Source organism: Nymphalis io, chromosome 7, assembly GCF_905147045.1.
Source record: "Nymphalis io chromosome 7, ilAglIoxx1.1, whole genome shotgun sequence".
NCBI lineage: Eukaryota > Metazoa > Arthropoda > Insecta > Lepidoptera > Nymphalidae > Nymphalis > Nymphalis io.
Window position 1 is genome coordinate 12,520,288 of NC_065894.1, and position 21,349 is coordinate 12,541,636.

The 21,349-nt window shown below is 37.4% G+C and overlaps 1 pseudogene; it reads right to left on the reverse strand.

Annotated features, from left to right (window-relative positions):
- Positions 1-11,601: 11,601 nt before the first annotated feature.
- LOC126769783 (hepatic leukemia factor-like) lies at positions 11,602-21,321 on the reverse strand (annotated as a pseudogene).
- Positions 21,322-21,349: the final 28 nt, after the last annotated feature.

Below are 21,349 nucleotides of genomic sequence, written 5' to 3' on the forward strand. Positions count from 1 at the left end.
TTATATTATTTTAGGTTTAATTTTAAACGTTTATAAGTTGAGCATTGAGATTGATTAAATTTTGAATCATTTGATAATATATACATCTAATAGGCAAATTCAATCTTAGATGGTATTCTCTTAATCGATTTAAGCCATGCTTAAAAATGAATCGCCGTCTGCTGCTAACCTCCAGACTCCGGACTGAGAACTTCTCGAAAGGAAACCCGATTTTTTTTTATTTACCCTAACCGATTTGTGTTGGAGCCCCGGAACTCAAGGTCAGCGAGCTAAATAAAATAAAAATAAAGTCGTTAGCGAAAATATTTTTAAACAAACAAGTCAACATACTAATGAAGACGCCACGCGTTATCGTAGTCCTATGATAATAAAAGTAATCGTTTTTAATTTATACTAAAGTAATTAACTAATGAGGACAAACATTAATTCCTTGTGACTACGTGCGTGAACTCGTATATTCCATTTTATCCCGTAAATTGGGTATATATCGGTTAAGTACAAACTTATGTATTGCTTCCAGACTATTTCTGTGTCAAATTACATTATCATCGGACAAATTTCGTATTTATATTATGAGTTTGACTAGCACTACAGATCATGACTTCGCACTCGAAAAGTTAAATATACCTCACCTATTAGTGTGTTTTATAATCCTATAAATACATAGCTAAGACCATATTTAGGTACTTGTCTTGCAGTGTTAAGGATTGATAGTTTGAATGGGTCAAGTGTATCAAATTGATTGCCGGATTTTAGGACCCACAATAATCTACTTCAGATTTAAAATCAGCACTACCATTCTATAGAGAGTGACGTTACGTGCATATATATATATATATAAGATTCTATATATTTATATCGATTCAAAATAAAGCGCAAGAAGGAAGTAATATTACTTTCATTTTTGTAAAAATATTACTTCCTATTTAGTACATGTACTAAATAGGAAGTAATATTTTTTATATATCGTGAACGTTTTCCTCCCGCATTTGAGGGGTGGGGCATTGTTAGATACGCTCCCTTACTGTACCGCTTACAACGTGTATGCAATTTCACGACGATCGATTATGTAATTAAGAAATGAAATCGTAAAAAACAATAAACTTTGCTTTTATAATATCAGTTAGGTTATTAAAACTTAAGATGGCAACAAAACATACCTACGCCTACTATTGTGTAGGCGCGGCTTGCGCTCACGCACGCTATAATTCAGCGACCAATGAAAACGAGCGATCAATTGATGTATTTTAATCTCTAACTACACACGACCGCGGCTCGTGTCATTCGATATGATGACGTAGTTTATTGAATAACGTCTGAGAATCATGAATTAATACAAATACTTTTATATAATTATGTCTGTCTAGTGATTAATGACAATTGAACGGATGACATCCGATTGATATGTGCATAGACAGACAGATTATATCACTTGAAAATAATGCTTTTGAGTCTACTAGTTTTTTTTGAATCGATATGGCCCAGTGGTTAGAACTAATCTTAACCGGTAATCTGCTCTATGTGCACCCACCAACGAGCATCGAAGCAACGTGGTGGAACAAGTCTTTTTTTAGGCGGGTAACTCTTTAATAAAACAATTAGAACCAATTTAATATAATACTTATACATATACATTGATTAAAAAAACCGCGTAATTTATTTATATATTATTATATATATGTATCAAACTTTCACATAAAAAATCAAAAATCAAACCTTCTCAACTAAATTTCGGTGATAAAAGTATGTGTGAGAAGTGAACTATAAGAACGTAACATAAATGTTATATTTTTAAATACATAATTAGATAAGCATCTTTCAACCCGTCTGTGTTACACAGTAACTTTCTGTCAAACACAGGACTTAAGTACCTAACTTAACAATCGCTAGGTAAAGACTCGACTTAAATAATTAATTAAGGAGAGAAGGTTTGGAACTCACTTAAACATTACATACAGAAACGTTGCTCTTATACTATATTGAAATTTAATTCATATCGCATCCAAAGAAGCTTTACTTAAAGAACCATATAACAATAAATGTATTATTATTAGGTCCTTACATATGAAATTGGCGTTTTGTACGAGAGGAATATAAAGTCTTTTTTTTTTTGTAAAATATATTTAATTAATCAAAATACCGTTGCTATCCATACACTTTTGCCATCTCATAGATCCTTTTACTAAAAAACACCATGGGGGCGAGAATCAATAAACTCTTTGAAGGCGGTTTGGACCTCCGCATCGGAGTTGAATTTTTTTCCTTGTAAGAAGTTGTCCAAATTCCAGAAAAAATGGTAATCTGTTGGAGACAGGCCCGGGGGGTACGGTGGATGTCGTAGACATTCTAATTGTAGCATTTAACTTAGTGATTGTTAATTGTACAGTGTGTGTCTTGCGTTGTCGTGAAGCAGCAGTGGCCTAGAGCGATTGACCAATCTCGGTTGTTTAGCTGCTAGTTCTTCCTTCATGCTTTGCAGTTGCTGACAATAGATATGCCGTAATAGTTTGGCCAGATTTTAAAAAGCTGTAGTGAACGACACCGGCGCTAGTCCACCAAACACTCACAAGTAACTTTTTCTGAGTCAATTTTCGTTTAGGGTAGGATTTGGCTGGGTTTCCAGGGTTCAGCCATAGCGACGAGTGCTTCCGATTATCGTACAGTATCTACTTTTCATCACAAGTAATGATTCGATTTAAAATCCCTTCATTATTGTGTCGGTTGAGCAAAGTAACACAGCAGTCTACGCGTGTTTGCAAGTTCGATTCACTCAATTCATGAGGTATCCATCGTTCAAGTTTTTTTACTTTCCCGATTTGCTTGAAATGAATTAATACAGTTTTATCACTTACCCCGAAGACTGCAGCTATCTCTGAAGTGCTTTGTGATGGATCCGCTTCCACAATAGCCTTTAATTCTTCATTTTCAACTTTTGTCTCCGACCGTCCACGGGGTTAATTCTGAAGGTCGAAATTTCGTTATCGGTTATTGAAAATTTGAAAAAATGCATATCGGAAGCTAAAGTTCAATAAATGACAATATTTAAAGTAATGCATCAACCCAAACAACTGGTTTTTCATGTTTTTGAATAATCTTTTGACCAATTGTAGATGCGTCTCACTTGAAACGTTTAAGGTATTATAACCCTTTCCTGTCACGGGATCAATGTAGGACCACCGTCGGTTTTTATTTATATAATTGCAAAATTTCGACCGGAAGTTACGAGAAAGACGCATCAGTTGGTCCCCTGATGACGCTTCGATGACTTTTATCAAAGCACGCGCTGGACATCATTATCTGTTATGGGAACTCACCATTAGGGCCTTTAAAAAAATTAAATAAGTTTAATTTGAAAGGGACTATTAAGCTTTATGCTTCCGAAAAAGAAAATTTAAATATAGAATAATATACTTTTTGAAATGATTACTATTCATTTAATTGCACTAATTAAACCAAATTATAAAAAAAATATTTTTAAATACTCATTACTAATTTTTTTTGTTAATTTTCACGAAGTAACACATTTAAATATACAAAAGTAATTTATAGAAAGTTCGTGACAAAACCGTATCCAGTGTATCTCTTCGAAGTTATTTCAAATTGAAATGCATGGAATTTAAATCATCTTTTTTTTTTTTTTTGATATGCCCCGGGATGGCAAATGACTCTACTCCACCTGATGGTAAGTGGTAGTAGAGTCCAAACGCGACGACGGCCAGTACAGTCGGGAAGAATGTTCTGTACTAGCCGTCCCCGCCTTGCCGGCCCGCAAGATGCCTCTTCACGCCTCGTTTGAAGGAACCCGGGTTGTAAGAGGAGGGGAACACGTGAGCTGGTAAGGAATTCCATTCTTTGGTAGTGCGGCAAAGAAAGGAGTTGCCAAATTTCTTTGTGCGCGATGGAATTGATGTCACAGTTAGGCGGTGACATCGAGAACCAGCTCGCGTGGACTTAAGAAGGAAGGGGGAAGCAGGAATTAGAGAGAATAATTCCTCAGAGCACTCGCCGTGATACAGACGATAGAAAGCGCTCAGTGCTGCTATCTCGCGACGCAATTGTAAAGGTTCAAGGGTGTTTGTGACCTTTACGTCGCCAATAATGCGTACTGCACATCGCTGCAACCGGTCCAAGGCCTCCAGTAGGTACTTAGCGGAGCCATCCCAAAGGTGCGAGCAATATTCAACGCAAGACCGTACCTGTGTTTTGTACAGCAGGCACAGTTGTTGTGGCGTGAAAAAGCAACGCACCTTGTTCAGAACTCCGAGTTTCCGTGAAGCTGTTTTTATAACAGCCTCGATGTAATCCCTTGGACTAAGGTCGCAGCGAACGTCAATCACCAGCATGGCGATTTTGCTTTGCATCACCAGCAGAGGGAGGGAAGAGGGGAAAATGTTGACTTTTTCGCCGTGAGAGCGCATACCTGTGTTTTCTTGGCATTAAACTCAACAAGATTATCAGAGCCCCATTTGGCGATGAGCTCTAACGTCCTATCGAGTTCAATGACAAGATTCTTCCGCCTCTCCTCAATTTCCGCTCGCCCAGCCACTGCGCGTCCGTGGTATCCACCATGCACTGTACTATCGTCTGCATAGCAATGTATGTTCCCAAGGGAGAGCATATCATTGATATGCAAAAGAAAGAGTGTGGGAGATAGCACAGATCCCTGGGGGACCCCAGCATTCACTACATAGAATTGTGAAGCGCAACCATCTACTCAAACACGAAGGCTACGCTTGTGTAGGAAGCTGGCAATCCAGGTGCATAGCTGAGCAGGCGGACCATATGCCGGTAGCTTGGAGAGAAGACTTCTGTGCCAGACCCTCTCGAAAGCCTTGGAGATATCGAGGCTGACAGCCAACGATTCTCCATGCTTGTCGATAGCTTCACCCTAGAGGTGTGTTACGTACGCTAGAAGATCACCTGTGGACCGTTTTGGTCGAAACCCGTACTGACGATCATTAATTAGACAGTGATCTTCTAGGTAATGGATCAGTTGGTTGTTTAAAATCCGTTCCATCACCTTACAAAGTACTGAGGTGATAGCTATTGGCCGATAATTTGCCGGGTCAGACCGATCCCCTTTTTTGGGAACCGCTTGCACATTAGCTCTTCTCCAAGCCTCCGGCACACTTCCCGAAGAGAGAGAAAGTTGGAACAGGCGCGTTAACACAAGAGACAGCTCCGCTGCGCACTTCTTCAGCACTATGGCTGGTATTCCATCGGGACCGCTAGCTTTCCGTACATCAAGTGATTGCAGCTCCGCACGCACATCACGTTGCCTGATTTTAATGTCAGGCATCGTATGGCCACATGCAGGTATTGTAGGTGGCAGTGCACTACAATCATCGATGACGGAATTGTCGGCAAAGAGTTTAGCCAGGAGATCAGCTTGCTCTTGCGGACTGTGAGCTAGCGATCCGTCCGGATTTCTGAGCGGTGGCAGCGAAGGTTGGCAGAAATTGTTTTGCACAGACTTGGTCAGACGCCAGAAGCTACGGGAGCCCCTAGGATGCGAAACAAGGTCATGACCAATCTGTACAATGCGCTGTGCATCCGCTCTCGTGTATGCCTTTCTACAGGACTTTTTATTATAGTTTGCTTTCAGTGAGTCAATGTTAGATGCCCCGCTAATACAGCCGTTGATCCACTTGCGATATGCCGCCTGCTTAGATGATACAGCATCGGCACATTCACGAGTGAACCAACGGTTACGCGTACTCCTACTGACGAGATCTGAGCTAGGAATGTAGTATTCCATTCCCAGCATGATCTCGCCAGCAACAGCAGCGGCACTAGCTGTCGGGTCATTCCCACTGAAGCAACGTTCCTTCCAAGGGACCGACGCATAGTTATCGCGCATACCGTCCCAATCCGCCGACTTATAGTGCCAAACGCGACGTTTGCATACCGCTAGTGGCGGCAGCTTGGCCTGTGGCACTCTGGTAGAAATAAGGCTGTGATCCGAAGAGCCAAGAGGAGCCTGAACCACAACCTGATATTCCACCGGGTGAGAAGTCAGCAGAAGGTCCAGTAGAGAAGGTGTTTGCGCATCAATATCTAGGATCCTGGTGGGCTGATCAACCAGTTGGGTCAAGTCATGTGTGAGAGCAAAAGCATGAGCAGTCCTTCCAGCATGGTCAGTTTTGAGGGATTTCAACCAGGATTCGTGGTGGGCATTAAAATCCCCCAAAAACACCAATTCCGCGTTAGGAAATTGCTCTTGCGCAGCATCTCAAATCAAAAAAATCAAAAAAAAAAAAAAAAAAATCTGCCACCCGACTAAGATGGTCAAATAATCGGCTTGTCTCCAAGTCACCATTGTGGGATCTGTAGAGGCACACGTAGACACGGCTATGACGAATCATGTCCACACGTACCACCAACATGGAGAAGGAGGGGTCCTCCAAGCAGCGTAGTCGGTGACAGCAAACATCCGTCCTGACGAACAAGCATACTCTGGCTTTCGCTTTGAAGGATTCTTCAAGCGTGTAGCCGGGATAATTAAGGTAGCTGGTATCGGCAGGACGGAGTATTTGTGTCTCCGTGAGAAACAACATTGGTGGCCGTGCTGTCTCGAGATGGTGGTGGACAGCGTTGAGGTTAGTGTGGAGTCCTCGGATGTTAGAGAACTCGACCTCAAACAGCGAGGGTATGGTGGGGGTGTGCACCGCTGTACGACCGTTATTTCTTCTTTGTTGCGCCATTTCGGAAAAATGAAATGGAAAAGAGACGTGAAGCGAGCGATGTATTACCACGATAGGGATGGGCAAAGTGTGGAGGCGTGTTTCCCCAAGTGGTTGCCAAAAGGAAAAATACACTGACCCGCCGGACGGAAGGGCCCCCGAACCCCCCCGGAAGTGGCCGCCGGGACCCCACCTACCGGTCACCAACCGGCACGACGGTCCACCCCGAGATTATGCGTGGCCTGGTGGGGCAGCCTCACGAGCTGGTTAGGCACGCTCGGGCCCCTGTACTATGCCACGGGCGGCCAGCGGAACAGCCGTTCCTTCGGGTCTCCCTGACCGGCAGGTCAATACAGTTTCCCCCGGCATTGGTTCAACAGCCGTTTCCAACTGGACCAACACCCATCGCGGCAATACTCGCTCGGGCTCTGGCTGTACGCTGGCTGACCTCGAAACGCGGCTGCAAGCCACTTCACGAGTTTTTCACTATGCGTACGGTGGTCACAAGCCAGGCGGATGTTAGCATCCTACCACCAGATGATCAGATGGTCGCTCAGATATCCCTTAGTCGCCTCTTACGACACCCATGGGAAAGAGAGGGGCAGTGAAATGTATTCTTTCTCCGTCACTGCACGGATAGAACAAAAACAGTTTTAAACTCTTCTCCTCTTAAACAGTTTTAAACTCTTAAAAGCTTTAAAGTGTTATACTGATTTAATTATATGGCAACTTTAGTTTTTGTTTAAGTTTCTATATAATTTTTTTTTAATATATTTATGAAAATATATACATATTAATTTTAATAAATATTTTATCTTAACAAAATTCGTCAGTACCCTCAATAATAAAAATAATATTTTGACTTGCGAAGCAAACATTCGCTGTACGGCATATTTCCGTTCCTGCCTGAAAGTATAAGCCTAACATTAGCATTTATATTAGGTAGGGATTTTGGCATGAATTATCAAAAAAAAAAAAATTATTAGAACAAATAACAAAAAATGACATCTATCGTTGAATAGCGGTTAGCTAACTTGCTTAAAGGTAAAAGTGACATCTATCGAGAATTTTACGACAGTGTCACTTTTATATTAATGTATTATTATATTATTTAAAAGGCACTATTAAAATATTTATGTACCTAAAATTATTTTAATAAAAATATTAATAATGATTTCTTTTTTTAATTTTTTAAAACATATTATACATGCAGCACCGTCGGTCTGTTCTGTCATTCTTATGTCAAAACTCAAATGCCAAAATAAATATAGAATTTGAGGTTATGTTATGAAAAAAAATCACGTACTTATTGGAATTTTATAAATAAAAGTACTAAATAATATTAAAATAGTGCAAAGGTAATTGAAAATGATTGTTTCCGTGTTCATACTAATAAATTGTTCTGCCTATAAATTTAGGCTTTAATTATACCTAATTGTAAAAAAGCTACTAGGTGGTCGGGCTTTATGCAAGCCTATCTGGGTAGGTACCACCCACTCATCAGATATTCTACCGCAAAACAACAGTACTTGGTATTGTTGTGTTCCAGTTTGAAGGGTGAGTGAGTCAGTGTAATTACAGGCACAAGGGACATAACATCTTAGTTCCCAAAGTTGGTGGCGCATTGGTGATACAATTGTTAAAATTTCTTACAATGCCAATGTCTATGGGCGTTAATGATTACTTACCATCAGGTGGCCCATATGCTCGTCCGCCTACCTATACTATAAAAAAAGACTGTCCCTTAAGACACAAAGTTACCGAAAGTTCACATAAAATTACTTATTAGTGTTTTAGACCAGATCGTAATACAGCTGTGATCTAGATTAATGGGGACTTTAATAGAAAAAAATTAATAACACTAAGAAGCAACTGAAAGCAATTCTTCAACTATAATTCTATTTATAATAACTATACCTAACCAATCCATGGTAGACCAGCGTATTTTTTTATATAGGTAGGACGAGTATATGGGCCACCTGATGGTAAGTGATCACCAACGCCCAGTGATATTGGCATTGTAAGAAATGTTAATCATCGCTTACATTGCCAATGCGCTACCAACGTTGAGAACTGAGATGTTATGTCCCTTGTGCCTGTAATTACTGACTCACCCTTCAAACCAGAACACAATACCAAGTACTGCTGATTTGCGATAGAATAGCAAAGTAATACTTATGCAGTGTTTCTTTTTGTTTACCTGCCTCACATTATAAAACAAAATGGATTGTAAACAATGTATGGATATTTTAAAACCTGAAGTATCTATTAAATGCGTTAGATGTCAAGGTAACTTCCATCACGAATGTATTGGATTATCAGAAGGTGATTTTAAGAAAATGTTGCCAATGAATAAGGCCAAATGGAAGTGTCCTAATTGTAAAATTTCTAAAAAGATTGGTCAAAGTAGTCCCCAGGAGCTGACCGCGTCTCAACAGCATTCTATTTTAAACGTTGATGCAAACTCTTTAATGTCTCATTTCGATGAGCGTTTTAATAGATTAAGCTCAACTATCGAGTCATTCAAAAAGAAGTGGACTGAAAGAATTGTAAACATCGAGTCATCTGTAAAAACTGTTAATGAAAGAATAGATAATTTTGAGGTCGAATTATCTAAAATCCATAGTTTGCAAGCGGAATTTAATTACTTAAAGACATTGATCAAGGACTTAAAGGAAAGCCACTGTAAGAATGAGCAATGGGTTCGGCGCTCTAATATACAGATTAATGGCATACCTCAAAAAAAGGGTGAGAATTTAATAAATATAGTTAAATTACTTGCTGAAAGATCAAACTTTAAGTTGTGCCCTGACACTGACATTGACTTTGTTACTCGAGTAGCCACCAAAAATGATTTAGACATTCAAAAGCCTAAACCTATTATTGTGAAGATGCAGTCTCGATATAAAAAGGATGATTTCTTGTCATCACTTCGCAAATTAGGAAGCATCAAGGCGTCTGACATTGGATTTCCAGGGGTGCAAAATCAAATATATGTTAATGATCACCTCTCCACGCGTAACAAAGCATTATTGAGAGAAGCCAAACGTCTTTCTAAGGAAAAAGGTTATGTCTATTGTTGGGTCCGGAATTGCACGATTATGTTACGAAGAACAGATAACTCGCCGGTACTCCACATTACATCTGAAGAATCTTTAAAAAAAATTTCATAAGCGTAAACTCGTTATTTAATATTTTTTTTACTTACTTAATTTATTATAGGCAATCGTTATATTTTTTATATTCTTATATTTTTTATGTAATTCTTTGCATTATATCATACTTTATACCGTATAATCGAGTTAAATTTGATGAGATTGCTGTGCTTGTCGGTGGTTATGAGTCTAAATCTAGTGATAAGTTAATTGTACTTCTTCTATTTAATAATAATAAGCCTAGGGGTAATTGCTCAGATATAAGTACTCTACTTAAGTATTGGATAATGTTATTCGAAAACTTTAATTGGATAATTCGTAATAAACAGAATGCATATTTGTATATTTTTCTATATCCGCCATGATTTTGAATATTTTTTACCACAACGTTCGTGGTTTACGTACCAAGACAAAACAATTTTATCTTAATGTATTAAATCATAACTATGACATTATCTGCCTAACAGAAACGTGGCTTTTGGAAGGTATTTTTGACGAGGAATTATTTGATACCCGATATACTGTATATCGTAATGACCGTAAATATGACTGTCTTGATATGGAGAGAGGGGGTGGAACATTAATAGCTATTCGTAAGGAATTTTCTGTAGACATGTGTATTAAAGAATTTTCACCAACTCATCCTCATGTCGATATTACATACTTAAAAATTATATTGCGGCACAATTTACCACATAAGTCAATACTTCTTTTCTGTTGCTATTTTCCACAAAATTGTTACCAGGCTGAGTCACAATTGGAATTTTTCGAGTTTGTTCTGACTTAATTTTTCATCATCCATATCAAGACATTGTGATGGTGGGTGATTTTAACATACGTAAATCGGTTTGGTTATATAGTGATGATAACAGCTCTCTTAATATTTCAAATCCTTCTGTGGATGTTATAACATATCAGTTATCTGCATTTATAAATTTTACAAGCTTGCGTCAGTTTAATCACGTTCTTAATGTAAACGGTAGGTTATTGGATTTAATTCTTTCAAATTTACACTGTGATGTATCTCGTACCGCCCCTTTATATGAACCAGAGGATGCCCACCACCCTGCTCTCTGTCTTATGATAGATATTTGTTCAATTGAAAGGAATTTAAGACCTAATAGGCGTATTGTTCGTTTATATCATAAGGCTGACTATGAGGTTATTGGTGCTGAATTAAACAAAGTTAATTGGGAGCTTCAGTTAAATAATAAAAATATAACCGAAGCAGTTGATATGTTTTATCAAATCGTGGACCCGATCATACAACATTTTATTCCATCAAAAGTAATTACTGAAAACAATAAATATCCTTGTTGGTATTCTCGGACACTAATTAAAAAAAAAAATTAATAAATAAAAAATTAAAATGGCATAGGAAGTGGAAAATTTATGGACGAATATATGATTACAATAAATTTTCGGACCTTCGGGCTCAAACAAAAAATATTGAAACTGATTGTTACAATTTATTCGTAGAGAGAGCAGAACTGAATATATGTTTTAATTCTAAGCATTTCTGGACTTTCATAAAATCTAAGAAAGGTCATAACATTCTGCCGGATACTTTATAATAATGAATTCAGTTCTGACGGACAACAAATCTCGAATATGTTTAATCACTTTTTTAATTCTGTTTTTGAATTGGATTCAGGGTCCATGTCGATCATATCGTCTAACAACTCTTGCAATCAGACAATAATAAATTCAATTGAAATTACTAATAACAAAGTAGAGCATTATCTTTCAAAGCTGAAGATATCTCAGGGTAGCGGCCCAGATGGCCTACATCCTATTTTTCTAAAAAATTGCAGCAAGGCACTTTGCACTCCTTTAACTATTCTCTTTACAAAGTCCTTGAACACGGGTTGTATGCCAAAGGAGTGGAAGAGATCTTTAATCACACCTATTTTTAAACAAGGCGATAAAAATAATGTTAAAAACTACCGTGGCATTTCAAAATTGTCTGTGATTCCTAAGATGTTTGAAAAAATTATTTTTGATACCTTGTTTCCGTTATTAAGGCCTTTACTTATACCAAATCAACATGGATTCATCAATAAACGCTCAACTGAGTCAAATCTTTGCGAATTTCTTGATATAGTATTGAAAGCTATGGAAGATGGTCACCAGGTAGATGCCGTGTACACCGATTATTCGAAAGCTTTTGATAAAATTTCTCATAATCTGTTGCAAAAAAAACTAGAAAACATCGGTGTACACGGCGATCTTTTGCGATGGTTGACATCCTACCTTCGTGATCGTACTCAAGCTGTCGCAGTTAAAGGGTTTACTTCTACTTTTGTACCTATAACATCCGGTGTGCCTCAGGGTTCCCACCTTGGTCCCTTATTATTTAACGTCTTTATCAATGACTTAACATGCTGCTTCTTAAACTCACAGTTTTTACTCTATGCCGATGATACAAAAATTTTCAAAGTTATAAGGGATAACCAGGATTGTATCGAACTCCAAAATGATCTAAATAGGTTAGGACAGTACTGCAAATCTAATGGTTTACAACTAAATTTGGCTAAATGTTGTATTATAACATTTTCAAGAAAAAAAATGCAACATTCTTTCAGTTATTCAATGTTTGGTGTTAAATTGCGAAGGGTAACTGAGGTACGGGATCTTGGTACACCTTGATAGCCAACTCGTGTTCGATAAGCATATTGAAAAAATTACTTTAAAATCTTACCAAATGTTGGGCTTCATCTCAAGGCAAGGTACTGACTTTAGGAACCCTAATACACACATTATACTTTATAATGCTTACGTTCGGTCACACTTGGAATATGCATCGACTGTATGAAATCCATGTTATGCTAAGTATATTCAAGCAATCGAAACAATTCAAAATAAATTTATTAAAAAATTAAAATATAAATTTGGTCACGATTTGCCTACTCTACTGTCCTTGAAAACTAGACGAGAACATAGAGACCAATTGTTTCTATTTAAAATTATTAACAGCCTTATAGATTCGCCTTATCTCCTAAATAAAATATTATTTAATTGTCCTCGCTTAAGTGCTCGGTACAAAGCCACTTTCGCAACTCCAAATCATCAAACAAATTATTACAAAAATAGTTTTATAGTAAGATCGTGTAGCAACTATAACGATAAATATAACCACATAGACTTGTTCAGCGGCGGTCTCGGTAAGTTTAACTCGATACTTAAAAATAATTAGATTAAGATTTGTTATTAACTTTTTTTTTTTTTTCCTTTTTCATATTTCACATGATATAGGTTTGGTTTATATATATTTTTACACTTGTTAGTTTTTTTTTTTTAATTACCATACATTTAATTTTACTGTTTTATCTCTTTTATATATATGTTCACTTCCAGATTAATTATTTGTGGAAACTGTATTGGCATGTGTGTTATTTAAGGTTTATAAGTTTTATGTAATATAAAATATGCTGTTTGTTTCACTTACTTACAAATAAACAAATATCTGATGAGTGGGTGGTACCTACACAGACGAGCTTGCACAAAGCCCTACCACCAGTAAATACATGAAATATTGGAGTATACTCCACCTGGCCTGGTGAAGTATACTCCATACCTTCTCCATAATTGGCAGTAAGACATTTAAGATCTGTTACTTCATTTTTATATATAATACATATTTAAACAATATAGATTATGAATATTTAACATTATACTATCAATTCGTTAGCGTGGTGGAATAAGCTCCAAACTTTCTCCTCAAAATCGAGAGGAGGCCTTAGCCCAGCAGTGGGACATTAACAGGCTGTTACTGTACTGTACTGTACGAAAATATATCATAAGTTTTCTTCTAGAAGTCTTAAGAATTCTTCCAAGAATTATTATTTTTGTTGATAATAATGTGCAGTTATTTGCAATAACCGAACGCATAGTATGAGATGTTGAATTGACAATTGCGATAAAGTTGTACCATTTGTGAGTGGTATTAAAGTTATTCTTACACAAATATGATTTACAGCGTTTCTGGGAACAGACAATGCTCCCGTAGCCCAACTCTTCCCTATTGTCGCCTGTGGACTTTTTTTCTAAATAATTTCGAAGCAACGTTGTCAGAAAGGATAATTTCAAATCTATGTGTCCGTCGTGTGCGGACAATGCCCACTATTAGCGGATTATAATCCGCAAAAAGAGCAGGTACTGTTTCAGACACAGTCCAAGTTTAGTGTATACGCGTTTTGTAAATGACGCTCTGTATAAATATTTTTGATGAAAAAAAAAATGACTTCAATTCTTTATTTTTTTACGACCGATTTTTTGATCGCCAGTTCACTTTTCAAAATAACATAGTCCCATCTATAAATCAGCCCCAAATCAACAAATTCAGGATAAAATAGGTACGTTACTAATTCTTCTATTCTACTCAAATCAAATCTTATATCTACAAATGTATTTGTACTATTGTCAATTGTCGCTTTGATTTAATTGCATATGAAATCAACAAATCTTAAAACACGTTTAACAAGTGTTCAGCTCGTAACTTGTACCGATATTATAATATTTGCTTGCGCTAGACAGATGCAAGCCTCTCTCCCGGGAGACACTTGGCGACGATTTTCTCAAACAATAACATTCAGCCGGACACTACGTGATATTGCCTTCGACTCTACTATACGTTTGTTATTTTAGTTGTTGCTCAAATAATTTTAACTTCTGAATATGTTTCGGGTTCCTGGAATATTTTTAATTTGCAAAAAATAACATCTATTTTAAAAAAAACAAAACAATCTATAATAATCATTTGTTGTTCTGACTAGGTAACTAGGGAAAAAAAATCTTGACTTTATATATGTACATATAATAAAACTGCAACGGCGATATATATACGTTAAATTTATACATTACAATGTCATTAAAACCGAGCCGTTAAATTGCAAGAAATATTAAATACAGTAACAACTTATAAATGCCCCACTGCTGGGTTAAGGCCTCCTCTCCCTTTTTGAGGAGGAGGTTTGGAGCTTAAAAAACTTTAGTATTTTTCAAAACCGATAATTTGTTAGTATTATGAAACTTGTTAAAGCCCGTTATCGATAAAGCGGCAAGTAACATCAACAAATATATTATAACCAGGAAAAGTTTATCAACATCCAAACAAACAACAGTTGATTTAACCGTATCTATAAAAATGTATACAAATCCAAAATAGTTGATTAACGGACCACACTTGATGTTCCCGCTGCATCGAATCGTACAACACCTTGGACTTGTCAATCATACCTTTCAAGAACCGCTATAAAGTACACAACGCCCCACGAGACCGTGTGAACATTTGATCACAGCCCACACAATTGATACAATTGCGAGAACGCCTTCAAAACCTTGATTTTAACAATATATTCGCGGTTAACAGTACACATTTAGCCTTTACGTCATGCATATTTTCGATATCCTTATGTCTTTGTGTTAGAGTTCAAATTACAGTAAAATATCTAGGCTACATGACGATGGAAGATAATCCGAAACAGAGGGTTTTGCTCCTGCTGTTTTATGAGATAAGAATATTGACTACGTGCGAAAAAAATATGAAAAAGATGTCAGCTATGTATTTTAAACAATACTCCTATTTGGATATGCTGTTTATTTATTTTTTAATGTGCAAGTTTTCAATTTATATCAGTTTTATTATATAGCAATAGCTTTTCCCCGTAATTCAGTTCGCATAGCAAATATGTTCCTGTAAATTATATACTAAGACCTTAACCAAATCTAAGACTACCTCGATTTCTTCGTGACAGAAATAAGCCAACAGACAGAGCTACTTTCGTATTTATAATATTAGTACATATCATGAATCATGATATTTTATTCTATAAACTTTTATTCAGCTACACCCACACAATCTATAATCCGTCGAGCGGCACCCACAACAGACTTCCTAACCGGCTCTAATCTCCAAGCAATATCAGTGTTGTCGAGAACGATGGCATCCCTCGCGCAGATGCACAAAACGGGTCCACATATCAAAAAGAGAAAATCAAGCAATCCGCTCAATGGAAATCCTTTCGCCAAGGTATGCTGACTATTTTACATACTTCTATTCTTTTATATCCGGTTACTATATTTAAAAAAAAAAACAATTAGTTTTGCCTTATGCATGAATAAAAAACATTTAAAAAATAACGTTCCGTAAGTATTGAAGTCATATCAAAATTATCGGTTACAGATGTAAAAAAATAATTCGTTAAATATAGAAACCGGGCTATAACAAACTTACTGGTGTTTTACTAATATTTTCCCTTCAGAAACACTCCATACTAAACTAACATTAAACAAAATTGGAAAAAAATAATTCTATAAAATGCGTGTATTAGGTTTTTTTAAATTATTAATTTACAATTTTCAGTTAAATGTCACTATTAATATGGTCAGGCGCGCTTGTGTGAATACCACTCATTAGTTTACCGCCTCATATCAATAGTTTGTATCGTTGTGTGTGTATATCGTTTATCGTTTGTTTTGTAGAGTTAAGAAGCTAGGTAAGGAACAGGCAAATAGGACATTACATCTTAGATTCCAGTCTGCGATACAAATATAAAATTAAAAAAAAATTTTGAAACACCACTCTCAAATTTAGGATGTAATTGTAACATATGAACAAGGGATGCCAAAACTTACTGCTATGAACAGCGCATTAGAAATATGCATAAAAGACAATGTGCACAAATATCTCTTATATTATGAAGGTTTTTATTTACCCATACGGAATATTAAGATATATATTTTTACATAGTCTCCTAACAATGTGTTTTACAAAACCTCGATTATTTAGCTAAATCGAGTAAATCTGTACCAAGCATATAAGCATCACTGAATATTCGTGTGTTTAATTTGTGTTTTTAATACAGTGCTTTACTTTGAAGTAAAATAACGTGAAAAACCTACAAGTGTATGTGTGTGTGTATTCACGAACAGTCGACGGAGCAACGTGATGAATTAAGCTCCAAACCTTCTTATTAAAGCATAACCCAGAACCCCTGTTATGTTTCCCTAAACAGGCTCTTACTTTTAGTTAAATAAGGAACATAATTTCAGGGTGTGATACTAAAAACCTTGATCAGAAAACCCAAGAAGCCGAACTCCGCTAACCGTAAATGCGTGCTCGTGCGTCTCTCCAGCGGGCGAGAGATGATCGCCTACGTGCCGGGCATCGGACACAACCTGCAGGAACACAATATCGTGCTCGTTAGAGTCGGCAGGTTAGTGATGTGGTTCATCATGACAAATGGAGCAGTCGCCATAATACTGCAGCACATCTTGACTATAAATATACTTAGCTATAGATCTTTTTACAATTACAAAGGTGAGTGAGCCAGTGTAAATGCAGGCAAAAGATATATATCTCTGTTCCCATTATTGGTGCGTTGACGATGTAAGGAATAGTTAATATTTTCAAAATTCATCGCTTTATAAGCGATCCATTAAACTAACCAAAAACCAAATGGATTAATATTAAACTTAACAAGTATCTGCTGCGTCTGCCACCAATAATGTATGATGAATTTGGGTTGGTTATCAATTTCAGAGTTAAAGATTGTCCCGGTGTGAAGCTGAAATGCGTCCGAGGTAAATTCGACTTGCCGCACGTCATCAAGCAGAAAGTATAGTAGTCTGTTATATCCAGTTGTGTAAGGTTATTTGTAGCGAAATAAATCTAGTTTAAGTACAGGAATTAGTTTTATTTTTAGATTTCTTAACCTAAAAATAACTTTAATTAAGAAGCTAATATAACACTAATGTTCGCGCGGTGGATTATTGAAAATTTGAGTAGTACATATATGAATTTGCAAGTTTCGTACTGTTATTTTTTCACTCTTATTTCCATTTATTTATTGATATCATTCCGTGTGCATCTTAATAGCTAATAAACATAACACAAATCGTTTGATGAACAGAGGCAAAAAAAATATTGAACGGTTTCGTATTTGCTTTTAAACATTTTATATTGATTATCTACAAATTAAAAATACACTAAACCCATTTAAAGTAAATATAAAAGTAAATTATGTATATCTATCGATCATCTTTGAATACACAATAAACACTCATTCGTGAACCCGATTGGTCGGAAAGAAGCAAAAAGCGGCGCTTGCGCAAGCCGCACCCATTCAATTGTAACTTAATGGTATGTACTTAACTTTTTATTCAATGGGGACTTGAATGGGGTTAAGCTCGGTAGTCCACCTTATCTTTATGATACAAGATAGAAAAATCTATTGAAGATATTTGACTCGATATAGATATAGATATTGTTAGTGTAAACTTCAAATTGATTATAACTTTCTATGATTTTGTAACAAAACTAAAAGGTTTTAAATAATTAAAAGGTCAATTTATGTTTGGTCATTTATTAAATTTATTTCAACTTACAATTCTTTAGAGAATAATATTCTGCAAGTATACTATTTATAAGATTGCACAAACATCATTGCACAAACACCTTAGAGTTTAGAACTTATAGTTCAAAATAAAAAAAATTAAACACTATTATAATTCTAAATCTCTAAAGGAACGTCTGGTCACACACTATACACCTATTCGAAGACAGCAGACGTATGATCTTAGACAGGTCTTTTTTCAAATAAGTGACCTTGAGTGAATTGTGGATCTCTCGTAGTTTTCTCCTGTCACGGCTCTGCTTTGCAGCAAAATTATTCCTCTCTCTCTGTTTTCTATAAAAACCGTCGGCGTTCTGATTAGTTTGCACGGCACGACGCATTCTCGGATTATTACCGAGCAACGACCCTCCGTTCTTTTCGGCCATTGCTCTGAGGGCTTCCCTCTCGAACGCAAGGTAGTCCGGATCGTCTGATAGAGCGTCTACATCTATCATATAACTTGGACGCTTTTTTTTTTTGTCTGATACCGGAGACTTGGGTGGCGAAAATACGCACGTACTCCTTGAGACATTCATCGATTGCGACATATTTGTACTCGAAGACGCAGGCGCTGGTTCAACAACGGGCACGTACATGGGCTGGACATACCCGATGTATGGGTACGGTTCAACACTGTGTTGCACTGTGCTTATACACGGATACGGTGGAAGCTCCGTTGGACGCTTTTTTTTTTTGTCTGATCCCGGAGACTTGGGTGGCGATATCAAGCACGTACTTATATAATTATTAGTCGATTGCTGCAACCCGGAACTCGAAGGCCCAGGCGATGATTCAACAACGGGCACGTACATGGGCTGGACATACCCGATGTATGGGTACGGTTCAACACTGTATTGCACTGTGCTTATACACGGATGCGGTGGAAGCTCCGTATTTGTTTGCGATGTCGTTTCACGTGTACTATTTACAGATAGATCTAATGGTGAGTCCTCAGCGTATGGTGTCCAGAGAGCCATGATTACTTTAGTTAGTACGGTTAATAGTTACGGTTGACTGCGAGTAACTAATGATGTTGTTGGTCGCCCCGGTCTTTTATTCTCGGGGGTGTGGTCTAATTGTGCAGGGCACCCCCACCCCGCTGCACGGGTTACTTCCGCTACCTGAACCAACGGGACACATCGGAAGAACAATGGGGTGACTTTCGGTCTATTATGAAGAGTTGCGTTAATTTGCTACTCAAGCTTGCTTGTTTTTGACACAATAGATAGAAAAATGTGAAGGTTGATTACAATGATATCATGATGTCACAATTTTCTGATACAATATCGCGAAATATTTTCAAATAATTTCTTCATTTTATTGTATGTACGATGCTCTACGTGTTCTTTGGTTTCATACTGATATTAATTTAAGTAATTTATTATAACCATTGCAGAAAAAATTGTTGGAGAATATGATTTTAGTTGCAACATTCGGTCAAATAGAAGTTAAACCATTCGTGAATAATGAAAGATAATTCGAACGATTCATAAATGTTATTCATGCAAGAACAGGAAGCAAATGACACCATATGACTCCTCTCCGGATGTAACTGAATTTAATTTTATATATATTAAGTTTTAGCCGACAACGCAGTCACGGAAAATTATGTACAACCTTGTAATACTCCAAGTATACTATTTATAAGATTGCACAAACATCATTGCACAAACACCTTAGAGTTTAGAACTTATAGTTCAAAATAAAAAAAATTAAATACTATTATAATTCTAAATCTCTAAAGGAACGTCTGGTCACACACTATACACCTATTCGAAGACAGCAGACGTATGATCTTAGACAGGTATTTTTTCAAATAAGTGACCTTGAGTGAATTGTGGATCTCTCGTAGTTTTCTCCTGTCACGGCTCTGCTTTGCAGCAAAATTATTCCTCTCTCTCTGTTTTCTATAAAAATCGTCGGCGTTCTGATTAGTTTGCACGGCACGACGCATTCTCGGATTATTACCGAGCAACGACGCTCCTTTCTTTTCGGCCATTGCTCTGAGGGCTTCCCTCTCGAACGCAAGGTAGTCCGGATCGTCTGATAAAGCGTCTACATCTATCATATAACTTGGACGCTTTTTTTTTTCGTCTGATACCGGAGACTTGGGTGGCGAAAATACGCACGTACTCCTTGAGACACTCATCGATTGCGACATATTTGTACTCGAAGACGCAGACGCTGGTTCAACAACGGGCACGTACATGGGCTGGACATACCCGATGTATGGGTACGGTTCAACACTGTGTTGCACTGTGCTTATACACGGATACGGTGGAAGCTCCGTTGGACGCTTTTTTTTTTTTGTCTGATCCCGGAGACTTGGGTGGCGATATCAAGCACGTACTTATATAATTATTAGTCGATTGCTGCAACCCGGAACTCGAAGGCCCAGGCGATGGTTCAACAACGGGCACGTACATGGGCTGGACATACCCGATGTATGGGTACGATTCAACACTGTGTTGCACTGTGCTTATACACGGATGCGGTGGAAGCTCCGTATTTGTTTGCGATGTTGACAAGGTTGACATACTCGTTCTCTGAGCTTGGGCCTTAATTTCGCAATTCTTTTCTTTAGATATGTCACTTGAAACGCGTGACGAACTTCTCTTAACTTTCGTCTGTCTCTGCTCTGTTTCGCCGCGTAATTGTTTTTTTCTCTCTGCTTCCTGTACGAGTCGTCAGCGTCTCGATTCCTCTGGACCGCTCGCCTCATTCTAGGATTATTTCCAAGTAAGTTGCCTCCATTCTTCTCGGCCATAGCTCGAAATGCATCCTGCTTGAAAAGGCTTGATACTCGGCATCATCAGACAGCGAGTCGACATCTAAGTCCTCTGATTGCGATGTTGAAGGTGCGTTTCTGTAGTTCCAACTCTCGACCGGAGATATTTGGGACGGCGGGATGTTGCACTCATAACAATTGTAAGATCTATTTTCATGTTCTAAACTCGGTGGCTCTGATGAATATCTATAGTCAGGAACCTTGGAACCAGGTGTTGAGGTACTGTCTGGTGAGACTTCCTGTTTAACATTTGTAGTTAAGTCCAAAGGTTCCTCCGCGTAGGGGGTCCACAAAGCCATTTTTTAGCATGTGTTGTTTTCTGAACAA